The 13,332-nt window shown below is 35.1% G+C and overlaps 1 protein-coding gene across 3 annotated transcripts in view; it reads left to right on the plus strand.

Annotated features, from left to right (window-relative positions):
• Positions 1-9,261: 9,261 nt before the first annotated feature.
• Positions 9,262-13,332, plus strand: part of heph (polypyrimidine tract-binding protein 1 heph) — a 534,307-nt gene continuing 530,236 nt past the window's right edge. For all 3 annotated transcript variants that reach the window (XM_073084198.1, XM_073084200.1, XM_073084201.1), the window contains exon 1: positions 9,262-10,046. The gene's annotated coding sequence lies outside the window, so the exon portion shown is untranslated. The remainder of the gene's footprint in view (positions 10,047-13,332) is intronic.

Below are 13,332 nucleotides of genomic sequence, written 5' to 3' on the forward strand. Positions count from 1 at the left end.
CGATTTCTCATGATACGTCGCCGCTTTACCGTTTTGCGACGATGCTCAAGCTCAAAAATATTATAACAATCGTAACGATCACTTATCGGGCTGTCAAATTTACACGATAAATGTTTTGCGAATATCGTAAAGTTGACAAATGGATTCGATATGATTGCGATGACAGTCGGTAGTTTTCATAGTCGAGACTACCAAAAATCGTTAAATTACGATCGGTAAGACTTATCAACCGAATTCGGTCGCTAACCAATCGCTATCTATGTCGAGACTGCCGCCGCAGGCCGCGACCGCCAGATACTTTGATTTGGCCAATAATTGCGATCGCTCAATACGATGTCGGGTTTAGTCCCCATTAATGTTACAAATAAATGAGCGATTATTTTCTTTTAAGTATACCTGTTTTACTGGGCTAAAATAATCATCAGTAATAAAGAGTTACTGTATCAATGTTATATTTATATCAGCTTTTAATAGCATTATAAACTGAATCTTTATTATTCTGTTAATTACACTGTAATATTGGCATTTAGCGTACTAATGTACCTACTTCTAAATATTATACTCTATGTATTTTGAAACTAAACTTTGCGTTACGGGGATTGAGCTTAAGTAAAGTACTGAAATAGATATTAAACACCTATTTATTATTAGTATGTTACTTGGGAAAACTTTAAAAAGGTACATTACATACCTATCAGTTTCGATAGAGGCGATTGTCGCACAACCAAAACCGTACGTTTAACTTCTTATAAATTATATTTTTTTAATGAACAAAAATATAGCAAAAACAGAAACAAAAAATACACGATGTCAAATACTGGCCTTATTTGGTTCAATGACCGATTAATCTATAAATAATTTTAGTGTTTTTTGCTTACAAAAGTAACAAACAGATATGCAGCCCAATTCATACTTGCACTATAAATATAACAAGCAATCAACCAAACTTTTAGTCAATTTACACCGAATAGAGTTAACGAGCAAATGCCGCTAACCGCGTCAGTTGTAAACTCCGTTTAAAAGCGTTTCAGCAATTCCGAGGCCACCTTCTGGTTTAAATTATTATTCATCTAACACTCGTATTTTCATCTTCATATATATATTTTTTTTAACTTTGGCAAATAATTTTCTTTCTTTTTGCTACATCGATGCAATATGTATGTATTTAGATAATGCATACTTACAGAGTAAAAAAAAACATTTTTCTTCCTTTCTTATACTTAACCAAAAGGCAGCGGTATAAAGAACATAACATAATAAAATAAAGAATACATATTTATACTCAAGAATGGCATATTATTGACCACCAATTTTTTGGCTTCCGAGGTTTCTAATGACACTGACTTTTCAAGTCAGCATGGAGCTCTTTACGCTCCTAGCTCACCACGCTATTCCAATGAGATATATCAAAAGTTCTTGAGACGCGCCGCTAACCATGTCTTCCGGAGAACAGAGACAGTGTTTGTTGCAGAGTTTAACTGGACATAATTTATTTCGATGCTGCCAACACAAAACTAAAGCTAAAGAAACATCCACGGCAAACAGTTATTCTCAAACTTCTATTCCGTCTTCGTTAACAAAGTAGATCCGTACTGAAGTTACCTCGCATGCGTTTGATAGGCGGAGGTAGAACTTCTCAGAGTGAAGTTATGAGAAACTATAGACAGAAATTAGTGTTGTCAAGTTAGCAGTGGAAGTGATTTGCTCAGAGTTTGTTAAACTATCTGGGGTAACTGAGTTTCCGGGTAACATTGAGGCAATTAGACTGGTAGATCACGTGATATGTTTATCCAGGTAAAACGCCTTCTCATCCTTAGTACGATTAGATATTATATTTTTTCCTTAAAGACGGATTTAGATCAGCAGTAATTACCTCTGATTTAAAAGTTATATGTATACCTATTAGAAATCAATTTTCACTAGCTTAAATAGCGAAGTAAAACAATATGAGAAAACTAACATGACTGAGAGTTCTTAAATGATTCTCAAGGATGAGGTTTCCTGATCCGCACTTTGCCAACGTGATGGGCTTAAACTTAAACCGCTCCCACTTTGAGAGGAAACCAGTGCCCAGAGGTAAGAGGTATTACGTTAATTAGTACCAGTTTCATTTGATTGGAGACTTACCACCATCTCCTTTCTCTAGCGTGAAGCATTTCTTGCTTTTCGGTGGAATGCTGTAAATGTCGGCTATGTTGTAATGCCAACGCATTCGTGACCAACTCCAGATAGAAGCACTATTCTGTTTGAACTTGTTTATAGATATCCATGGACGGCAGTGGCTACTTATTATCAGCTGGACTGCATGCTGGTTTGCTAAAATAATTTTTCTTCTTAGAACATTCCATAAAATGTTCATAAACCTTCCCTTAAGTTAAACTCTTAACTTTAAACCTGCATTGCAAATGGACTGCACTCACTAAGTGTTTTGTTGTATTACAAAGCATGAGTAACATTTAAATTATATAGTATAAAGTGTTTAATGGATTTTTAATGCTGAACCCACGACACTTTAGATTGCAGAAGATTCCGAAGAGATACTTTATATATATTCGTACGATATTTTTACCGCAGGTGAACTGGGATAAAGATAAAAAACTGAGACTCAATGATAAATGCGTCAAAGCGGGAACCATTTGCGAATTGCAATTATCGGTCATCCATTCAAAGATTGATCACGTTTTGGCTGTTATCCTTTTAGATATGTTTGTTGTGAATAGGTAGAGAGCAGGTGTTGTAAGAGCACAACACCTGGGAGAGGTTGACAGCATCATGTTGTGCCAATGCGGGTTGGTTGAGGATTACAGTTGGTAGTTCTTCGTTATTTATAAACAGTTAAAGGACGTGTCATTTATGATCTTATCTGATGTTAAGTGGTTAAATGGAGAGGTGATGGTTCAAACCCCTCGAAATCTTAATCAAATCAACCTAGATTATTATAGCCCCAATGAATGATGAAGTTTTTTGTATCCCGATCGTTTCGAAATTGCTTTAAATGCAGTATAAACACTTAAGTAATATTTTTTTTATTAATTTAGCTTGGTGAAATAGGGTTGTCAACCCCTCCCGAAACGAAATCCTGGCTATGCAGCCAGCCACTCCAATTTTATTCATTGGTATAGTTATAAAAGAGAATACGATACCAACTCCGAATACCTATATTGAGATCGAGTTTATAGCCCTCGAAAGAGCCAATTTAGGTCGTATCAATTTCAAATGACTCGGAGCCGCAAGTAATGTGACTTGAGATGGAACATGACCTAACGATGGGTTCGTATGCTTGTTATGGGACTCTTGAGACCTATATATAACTTAGATCAGTGGTTTAAGTTATTGCTTTTCTACTGAATTCAAATAGACACAAGATGTTGTTATTATGTCAGTTAGAAACGTATTTGAGATTTAGCATGGTTATGTTAATAGTGATAAAAAATTGGTTCTGAATGGTGGAAAATGTATTATGCAGTACTGTGCAGTGATGCGAGTAATAGTTGTTATAAAGTAAGGGACTCGTTCTTATCCAAATTTCAACAAAATTGCCCAAAAGTCATCTTACAAGAAATCGCAGATTGAGTGAAAGAAAAAAAAAGAACAAGCAGCACGGCCAGTGCCATACAAGCATTGTATTTATTTATATTTTTTTGGTTTACGTACGTTTTATATTAGTGTTACTTTATCGTTTGTAGCATTTTTAAAAAAGTATAATATCTGTAACTCGCATCCACGAAAGGTAGACTGGCAAAGAATGTAATCAGCCATTAAATTTCTCCTTTTGTATGACGAAATAAATAAATAAGTAAAATATTAGGTATTCCTAATTCTCCATTAAATTCCTTACTCACAACTCACATCCCCACCAACTTCTTATTTTCATGATATTTATTTTCTTATTATTTTCGCCTGTGATTGTTCTTGTTTCTAAATTACGTGTTTCGGATTGAAATGTATTTGTATTGTACACATGCAGTTCGTGCAAACTTGCGACTGAACAATAATCTTGGAATAAGCTGTGTTGTTGCTAAGTGCCAAAGTCAAGTTAGCTGTTTAGACTAAGTTTGCTGACTGGTTTACAAAAGGGACCAACTACACAGCGTGAGCAGGAATACTAAGTGATATTCAAGTTTTTTATTATTATTTTATTCTACTTTTCATAAGCTTGAACTCAGCTACATACTGTGCTGAAGAAAGCTTGATGCGTGAAGTTATTCCACTATGGATACCATTTAAAATTTTCCACAGGTATATAAAATTTATTAAGAATGTTTTGTTTCTATTGTTTTTATTGCCGCTAATGGATCGAATAACAATGTCTTATAAAATTAGGGTTCCACTTGAAGCCGATTAGAGAAGGGTTGCCACTTCTGAAGAATAAGATGATCACCTAATATATAAGTCAGCTGGCATCCCCTTCCATCGAAACGCAGTACTGTTTCAAGCTAGAAATAGGTGTGAATGGTGTGGTAAGGAAGCCATACTTTTCCGAGACGTTCCAGCTTAGTCCTCAGGGGTAGCGGCGCATCTGTGTGCGATCTCTGGTAGTAATATCTAATCCTATCTGGGGTTGATTACAGATGTCCATGGGCGGCAGTAGACACTCACCATCAGGTGGACTGCATACTCGTCTGCTACTCCTATATAAAAAAAGGTGTAGTGGTGGTAAATAGAGTACTTAAAAAAAACAGAAAATTATTTTAAATTTATTTAATTATTTTAATGTTTCGAATTAGTAAAACAGATAAAGAACATAATAATACATACATTGTCTACCTAATAACTATAAGGTAGACAATGTATGTATTATTATGTTTAACTAAACTATGTAAGCACTATGTACGGTTGAAACGAACAGTAGCACTACCATGAGTTGGCATAGAAACGCCACTATAGAAATTGTAAATAGAAAACTATTGTCATTTTGCTAGTGAATAACATAACTACTATCGTTACGGTATTTCTTGACAACGTCTGTCAAATTAATGACTCATGGGACCGAATTTGTATGGCAATAGATCATAATGACATTCGCTAGCGATTTGATTTCGATAGGTTTTTTACGTATCGAGTTACGCCACTACGGATTTTACTTCTACGAGTAACCACCAGAGGCGCTGTACAATTTTTCATACATTTATTTTTACGCAGTTGCTAGCGAGTAATACTTTTGTAAACTCATGGTAGTGCTACAGGCAACATAATTACACTCTTGCATTACAGGAAAATTACAATCACTTATTACGTCTTCTTCGTACTTTATCTTAGTGCAATTTGATTTGAAAAACTAGTCGGTATATAATTATGTAGTAAAATACCTAATCTAAGTACCTATTACTAATAATCTCACGGGTCCAATAGGTTTATGACCCGGGCCACCTCGTGATTAACTTGTCTGATGTTAGATTTGCGTTCTCAAAATTTGCAATTTGCAAAGTAAAACCGTTTGTGGTTCGACTCTGGCGGCACCACTACTACATTCATTTCTGCTTTGTAACAGTGTTCTATATTGAAGGGTGTGTGTTAGGGAGACATACCTTTCCGAGGCGTTCCAGATTATTCCTCAGGGATAGCAGCGCATGTGTCGACCTCAGGTAGGAATATCTAATCCTATCTAGGGTTGATTATAGATGTCCATGAGCGGCAGTAGCCACTTACCATCAGGTGGGTTGCATGCTCGTCTGTTACCCTATATTATAAAAAATACATGTTCCAATATCGGTAGTTTTTTTTAAGATTGTACTAACTGATGGTAAGAAGTCACAGCCGCCCGTGGACAGCTGTAAGTTTGTATAAAAAATGTGTTCAAATTGAAGAGAGGGACTAACTTAAGGTCGTCTTAATCGCCTCATATATAGGTAAGTCACTTAGAATCTGGGGATTCGGATTAGAAATCCCAATTCCACACACATCTAATGAAACGCAAGAACTTATGTGCATCAAAAATAGACCTAACGATACTGGTTCAATTAATTATATACAGCTTTGATAGGATCAATTTGATAGGTTGTCGATAGATAAAATCATGAATGAAGTATAATTAAAATAAGTGTAAGATACAGGTACAATACGTATATGCGTTGGGAAGTTTTCTTTTATTAACTTGGATAAAAAAGTCTTTATTTAACATTATACAATTTACATTTATTTTTTACAATATTAACCTAATAAAAAAGTATTATACAAAAATATTAAATGAAACAGGTTTTTAAATACTTATAATAAAATGAATTTAATTATTTTAAAATAAAATTAAAATAATAAATAATTTTAAAATAATAAAATAATTTAAAAATAATAAAATGATTTAAAAATAAATAAAATATTTACAACCATTTTACAACTTTTTACTGTAATTTGGTAAATAAATAATATAATACAGGTCTCTAAATTAAAATAAATACCGTTTTGTTTAAAGGTTCCTCTGGGTAACATATCGTAAAATTCTGTGTTTGTGGAGCTGGCTGTATTTACAGCGACCTCTAACTGATTGGGAAATTGAATTGTATTGACACTTGGCTCCAAAGCCTTCCAAATCAAATTGTCCCGAGTATTTTTCGAAGCTGGAGGAAATATTTGATAATTGAGCTGAGTAAAGTCGCCGAATTTAACGCTGCGGAATTTATTTTTTATATTTGCGTTGATAAAGAATTGTTTGTACAACAAATTGATTAGCCCCGTTTTTATTAGATTATTTTGTAATTTATTTATTGACGCCTCAAAGGGCGAGAATAATAAAAAAACATTATTTCTTGGTCTATCGCATTTTAATATTCTATTATCGGACCTTTTTCAAAAGTAGAAACCCTGTTCAAAGGTTTCCCCACTTATTTTTTTATGAGTATACAACGCAGCATAAAGTAGTTCCTGGTGGTGAGTGTCTACTGCTGATGTCGTCCACAGATGCGGTTCCCATGAGGAGTAATTTGCTTCGTCGTCGTACCGAAACACGGTACCACACTTATTAAGCAGAAAAAGGCGGAACGGAGGTATCTCCGTAGTTAACCCACAACAAAGGGCTCTACTACCTTCATAATATGTACTAATAGATAATGTAGTAATTATCAGTAGTAATTAGTTTTATCGGTATTGGGAAATGTCACCTATATAATTCCACATCCCTCTGGTCTCACTGCCTTCGCTTCCAAGTCCAGGTCAGGGACATAGCTGATAGTCGGTTAATGTGAAGGCGGTATACTAAACATTGACAGATTCTACAAAATAATGACGGAATATACTCGTAAAGGAGAATGCCCATTCTTGGTACTGATTTTTCTCATGCGTCAAATTGAAAGTAATATTAAAATTATTTTTTGATTTTTTAAAATAATTTGTCGATTAGAATAGTTTCTTTGAACAGGGGATTCCATTTAAGATAAAATAAGACGAAATGTTGATTGTTTTTCTTAAAGATTAAAATGGCGGAATAGTGTACTCGGAATTCAATAAGATCTATTAGTGTTTTGATTAATGATTTTTTTCATGCATCAAAATTAAAGTAATATTAAAATTGTTTTTTGATTTTTTTCCATAGTTTGTAGATCAGAATAGTTTCTTTGAAGAAGGGGGTTCCATTTAAGATAAAATAAGACGAAATGTTGATTGTTGTTCTTAAAAATTAAAATGGCGGTATTTTATACTCGGAATTCATTATTTTAGGTTTTTAGGATTATTTTAGGTTTTTTTACCTACTACCTTTAAAAGTAAATGGAATATGTTAATCTAACTACATTATAGGTACCTACTATCAGTTAAAACCGACCATCAATCTATCGTCGGATATTTTCGATTTTAAGGTTATGTAACATTTTGGTAAATAACTTCAGAACCCGGGTGCTGATCTAAAATATAATTATTGGTAGTAGTATTTGGTTAATTATACATCGTCCACAACAAGTTTCAATTTGATGCAACTCTGGACGGCGGTCCAAACTTTCATGGGCATTGTCCTTTGACAACATTTCCTATAACTCTTAAGTATTTTTGTCTCCCCGCAATACTTTTCTTCGTTAAAGCAAGTGATAATAATTTTTAACGCGCGCATAACTTTGAAAAATCTGAGGATGGAAATGGGGCGGAACCCCGGTATACGAGTATATCACAATTTGAATGGGAAAATTTTAACCACTACGCTATCACCGCTTTGATTTAAAATAATTTCAGAGAAAATTGTGAATAAATAATTAATAATTCTTATTAAAAATATTTAAATTATTTTCAACAAAACAATTATATTTTTTTAACTTTTAATAAAAATAAAAATAGATAATCAAATTTAATTTTAAATATCTTTAACAAATTAAATTTTATAAAGCATAAAAAATTGTAAAATATATAATCAAATTTAATTTTAAATATCTTGAACAAAATAAATTTTATAAAGGATAAAAAATTGTAAAATAAATAATCAAATTTAAATTTAAATATCTTTAATAAATTAAATTTTATTAAGGATAAACAAGAAATAATATCTTATTAAAATTATTACCCGACTGCCAAGGAAAAATAATATTAATATCTTATTAACATTATTTTATTTTCTTTACACCTGCGTATCTAGAGGATTATTGATTAATAAATAATTTAACTATTAATCACAAAAACATAATTAATATTTAGTTTACTTAAAAAAAAAAAAAACTATTAGGTATCTTTTACCTACTATGTAGGTAGGTAAGTATTATTATTTCCACATCGTAAAAGTTTTTATTGTTATGGATTTGTTAACACGTGAACCCTTAGCTGCACTTTTTTATTTTGTTACCCCGAAGTCTATCTACCTGCCAGTTAACTTTTAAAGAAGTGACTTTTGTGGGTAAATAAAGTGAGCTCGGCTTATCTGTTTACTATTTTACTCTAGCAGGTGAGAACGTAGTGTTGTTTGCACTAAAATGGAAAAAAAAAATACAAAGTCAGACAACAATTTCCTCCGCAACAATTTACAATTACAATACGGATTTGGGGACTTCGCAATTGTTTCGTAAAACAGGATTAAACACTTATCTAAGCTCATTGTAGCGGGGAGGGTGCATCACGCACGTGTTGTCGGATTAATTGAATGCCTTCCGCCGCGTCCCGCGCGCCGCCGCGAAACTACCTAAACAAACACAGGACATTTCTTCCACATCTATCAGAGGGCCTCTACTCCTTCCCTATGCACTCTATTTTTTTTCGATGTTACTTGTATATTTTTCATACGGTGTCTGGGTGCGGGTCGGGCGCGGGCGGGACGAGCGCGGGCCGCGGGGCGGGGCGGGTCGTGCGGCCTCTCGCGTTTAGTACAGCGCTCAGCAGGAGTGTCGGACGCTCGGCTTCGCAGTCGCCGACTTTAGTATTCTTCGTTTATTTTCTTTTCTATTCGTTTAATTTGTTGCTCACTACTTTCGGTACCAAAACCATGATATATTTCGCAGTCGCGCAGTGAGTTCTGAGTGTCAAAGTGTTTGTTGGATTTTTATTTTGACAGTGTCACGTGCGAAATCGAATTATACCGGTTCCGGAGTTTTCAAGTGTTTATAACGACACGGCCTTCACTTACGGCAGGTAGAGCCGGTGAATCGTCAAAAGGTGCATTAGTGTTTGGTTTTGTACGTATTTGGATGTGAGTTAAACTCCGGTAAACACAGTTAACTTGTTCGGCCGGTGTTCGAAAAGTTCACATCGGTGTATCAAAAGTTTACTCCGATTGACTCCCAATTGGATTCTGGTCGGAAACTGGTGGAGTGTTTTTAGTGCAGTGAAGCCGGTTAAAGTGTTTGTAACTTGTAACATAACCTTATTCAAAAGAGGCGCGCGTTGGTCGGACATGCGCAGTCCGGTTCACCGAAATTATTTATAAGAGCCTTGTAATTTTATAAACAAACCGTGTGTCGTCTGTTATTGTGGCGGTTCGTGGTGCGTCGCTAACTAGAAGTGCACGAGTGTTCTCCGGGGCCCCTTTTTAGTCGGTCCTCAACGACGTCTCCACTTTATCGGATTTCAAATCAAAATAACGTCCGTCTCACCTGTGGGATTTCGGTGTTTTACCTGCGCGCGCACGACACTTCTTTACAAAGGTAAGAGTGGTCGCATATTTGAATCTGCTTATAGTTATGTAGTAAAAAACGAGTTTTTTTCAAATGTTTCGTTTTCGTACGACGCCGACCGCTCCGGGGTTGACCTGCGCTCTTTTTTGTATATAAAACCAGTCGCTTACTCTTTCTTTGGGACTGACTCCGGCATGGGCATGACGTCACCTCATCACTTAGCATCCCGTGATTTAGCATCTCGCTCTCGCACATTCCACCGGTGCCTCGGAGCTTAGAAGTTGTTTTGATACTTGATAACTTTAATTAACTGAATAAGTTTTTCATTTCGTCTTAATTTTTAAATGTTTGGAATTCCGTTCACGTCTAAGTACTTGGCAAGAAGGTTTATTTTGCACGGCGATTCTTTTAATTAAAAGAGTTTAAATGAAACTGTGTAAGCTTGTTCTTTAGCCGGAAAGTATCCGTTGTTTTATTTTCTTTTCTGACAACATTTATTTAGTGCATTGCGAGTTTGTAATTCTCAGATTTTAAGTCATATTTATCCTCTATTTTGGATAATAGGGCTATTGTTTTATTGTAAATTCCTGCGGGTTAAAAACGGCTTTGGTGATAATTATGGTTACTCAAAACAATAGTCAAGTTAATAATAGGTATCTTCACTACATATATTTAAGATAATTATGTAATTAGGAATCGCAAGAAGATATGTAAATGTGTTTTTATAATTAGTTATGACTGTTATACTTGCCTACATACAAGCTCATATTCTACTTCTAGTTGTGAAAATATTATAATTGTAATAAAGGTGACATTAAAGTAGGTATATTTAAAGTCGCCCTTTTAATTTAGCTTAGTAAGATAACAATAGCCATGTTGTTATTTATTCCTGCAACAGAATTAATTATCACTTGACCTTACATAATGCATGTTTTTTTAGTTTTTTTTGCTTTAGTATGTAAATATTAGTCACTAAAAGATAATACGTAGAGCATGCCTGATTGTTTAGTAATTATATTCGAAATGCATCTATAAACGGCATGGAACTAGAGAATTAAGGAAGGATAGTGGTACACGCTTCCCCACGATGTGCCAGTGCGTTAAAGTCCACACGAAAGAAACAATATATTTTTGGCTCCATAATACATTTATCTTTACCTGGTAGATATGGCATCTGCGCGCACGCAGCTTTCAAAGTAGATTTTTATAAGCAACAATAAAAAGGTCTTAAGCAGTGATAGACTAGTGGTTTGATATTCGATACACTAGCACTCCGGGGTCCCAAGACCAGGATTTAGAATTTGAAAAAAAAACGATCACTTCAAATCACTCAAGGAAAATATTGTGAAAAAACTTACACGCCTGAGAATTCTATAAGAAGAGTTTATAAATGTGTGTGAACTGTGAAGCCTACCCGGCACTTGGCCATCCTGGACGACTATGTCCTAAGCACCCGTGCCCAGCAATCGCTGCATCTAAGGAACAAACGTGATCTCTTTGTGAATTGGGCCCTCCAACCTAAACGGAAAATAATACTCAGCTGATCTTTACGTAGTTAACTTAAAGACACAATACATCTTCTAAATATATAACTATAACTCAAAGGTGACTGACTGATATAGTGATCTATCAACGCACAGCCCAAACCACTGGACGGATCGGGCTGAAATTTGGCATGCAGGTAGATGTTATGACGTAGGCATCCGCTAAGAAAGGATTTTGATCAATTCTACCCCCAAGGGGATAAAATAGGGGATGAAAATATTATTTCGTAACGCGAGCAAAGCCGCGGGCAGAAGCTCGTAAAACATATAACAGACATAATAATTAAACACCTAAATGCACGTTGGTACCGAATATGGATTCTCGTGCCAAGGAAATTACGGGCGCGCGGAAATGATGCTCTGTGAGGAGTAAAACGAATATCGAGTAATGAGCACCCACATTAACTGTACTTTAATATAGGTTACCGTTTTATCTTGTATGTATTAAATAGGTGGTACAACCCTTTGTGGCTCGACTCCGGCGGCACCACAGCCACACCTATTTGTACCTAATAACAGCAGTGTTAGGCGCTGCTGTGTTCCGGTTTGAAGGGTGTGGTAAGGGAGACAGACTTTTCCGAGGCGTACCACCTTTGTCCTCAGGGGTAGCAGTGCATCTGTGGCCGACCTCAGGTAGGAATATGTAATCCTATCTGGGGTTGATTACAGATGTCCATGGCCAAGTGGCTACTGCCGCCCGGCAGTAGCCACTTACCATCAGGTGGACTGCATGCTCGTCTGCTAATCCCATATTATAAAAAAAAGTTACGATTCTCAAAGATCCTTATACAACAAGTAAGAAGTCTCCTCGGAAACCTCAAATTTCTTTGTCGTTGAAAATGCGCTTTATATTTCAGATTAGAGAGAATGTTTTGGTGCGTAAATTACGTTAGAGTTAAGTACTATTAGAAAAACCGATTATTACATACGAAAGACACTCGAGACAGTAAGAAGGTATGATCAGTAGAGGAAAGATAGAGACCGCGAGAATTATTACTATCCCAACGGTCAAGTCTACATGACATTCAATCTTCGATGCCATAATGTGCTTGCTTATAGCAGTATTCAAAAGTAAACAAGAATTTTAGGGACATAGCAGTATGAGGTACATAGACTTCTACCTGTGAGGACATGGATAATAGGAATAAAAATTTACTATTATTATTATTATTACTTTAGGATTTCATACAAGCAATTTTTTTTTTAATTTCTGCTATTTACTATTATAGTAGCCATTTAAGTACGCACATTGTAAAAATTTGAACTGTCTACTTATAACGGTTCATAAGTTGGAAACATATCTAAGAGCAGTTTGTTGCATACAAAAGGGGGTCCTTTTATATTAAACTTCTTTATATTTTTAGTATTTGTTATTATAGCGGGCACAGTGATTAATCCTGTGTAAAAATTTCAAGTGTATATCTATACAGACAGACAGCGAAGTCTTAGTAATAGGGTTCCGTTTTTACCCCTTATGTACGGAACCCTAAAAAAATCGGGAAAATGCGAGTCGAACAAGGAGAGTCCCGTGCCACAATTAAATAATTAACATTTTTATTTTTTTATTTATTTTCATTTTTTATCAGTTTGTACTTAATTGTTTTAAATAATATGTATATTATAGTATTGTTTAAAAATCAAGAATCCAGCGTATCACGGTTCTAGAGATAGATCTGTGACATACTGACACAAGATCGGAAAGACAGCGGGGGCTTTGCAATACCATTTTACCCTTTGGGTACGGAACCTTACAAACAAACATTGTTTACACA

This window comes from Epargyreus clarus, unplaced genomic scaffold (assembly GCF_041222505.1).
Source record: "Epargyreus clarus isolate Ecla_fem2 unplaced genomic scaffold, WU_Ecla_fem_2.2 ptg000021l, whole genome shotgun sequence".
Classification (NCBI taxonomy): domain Eukaryota; kingdom Metazoa; phylum Arthropoda; class Insecta; order Lepidoptera; family Hesperiidae; genus Epargyreus; species Epargyreus clarus.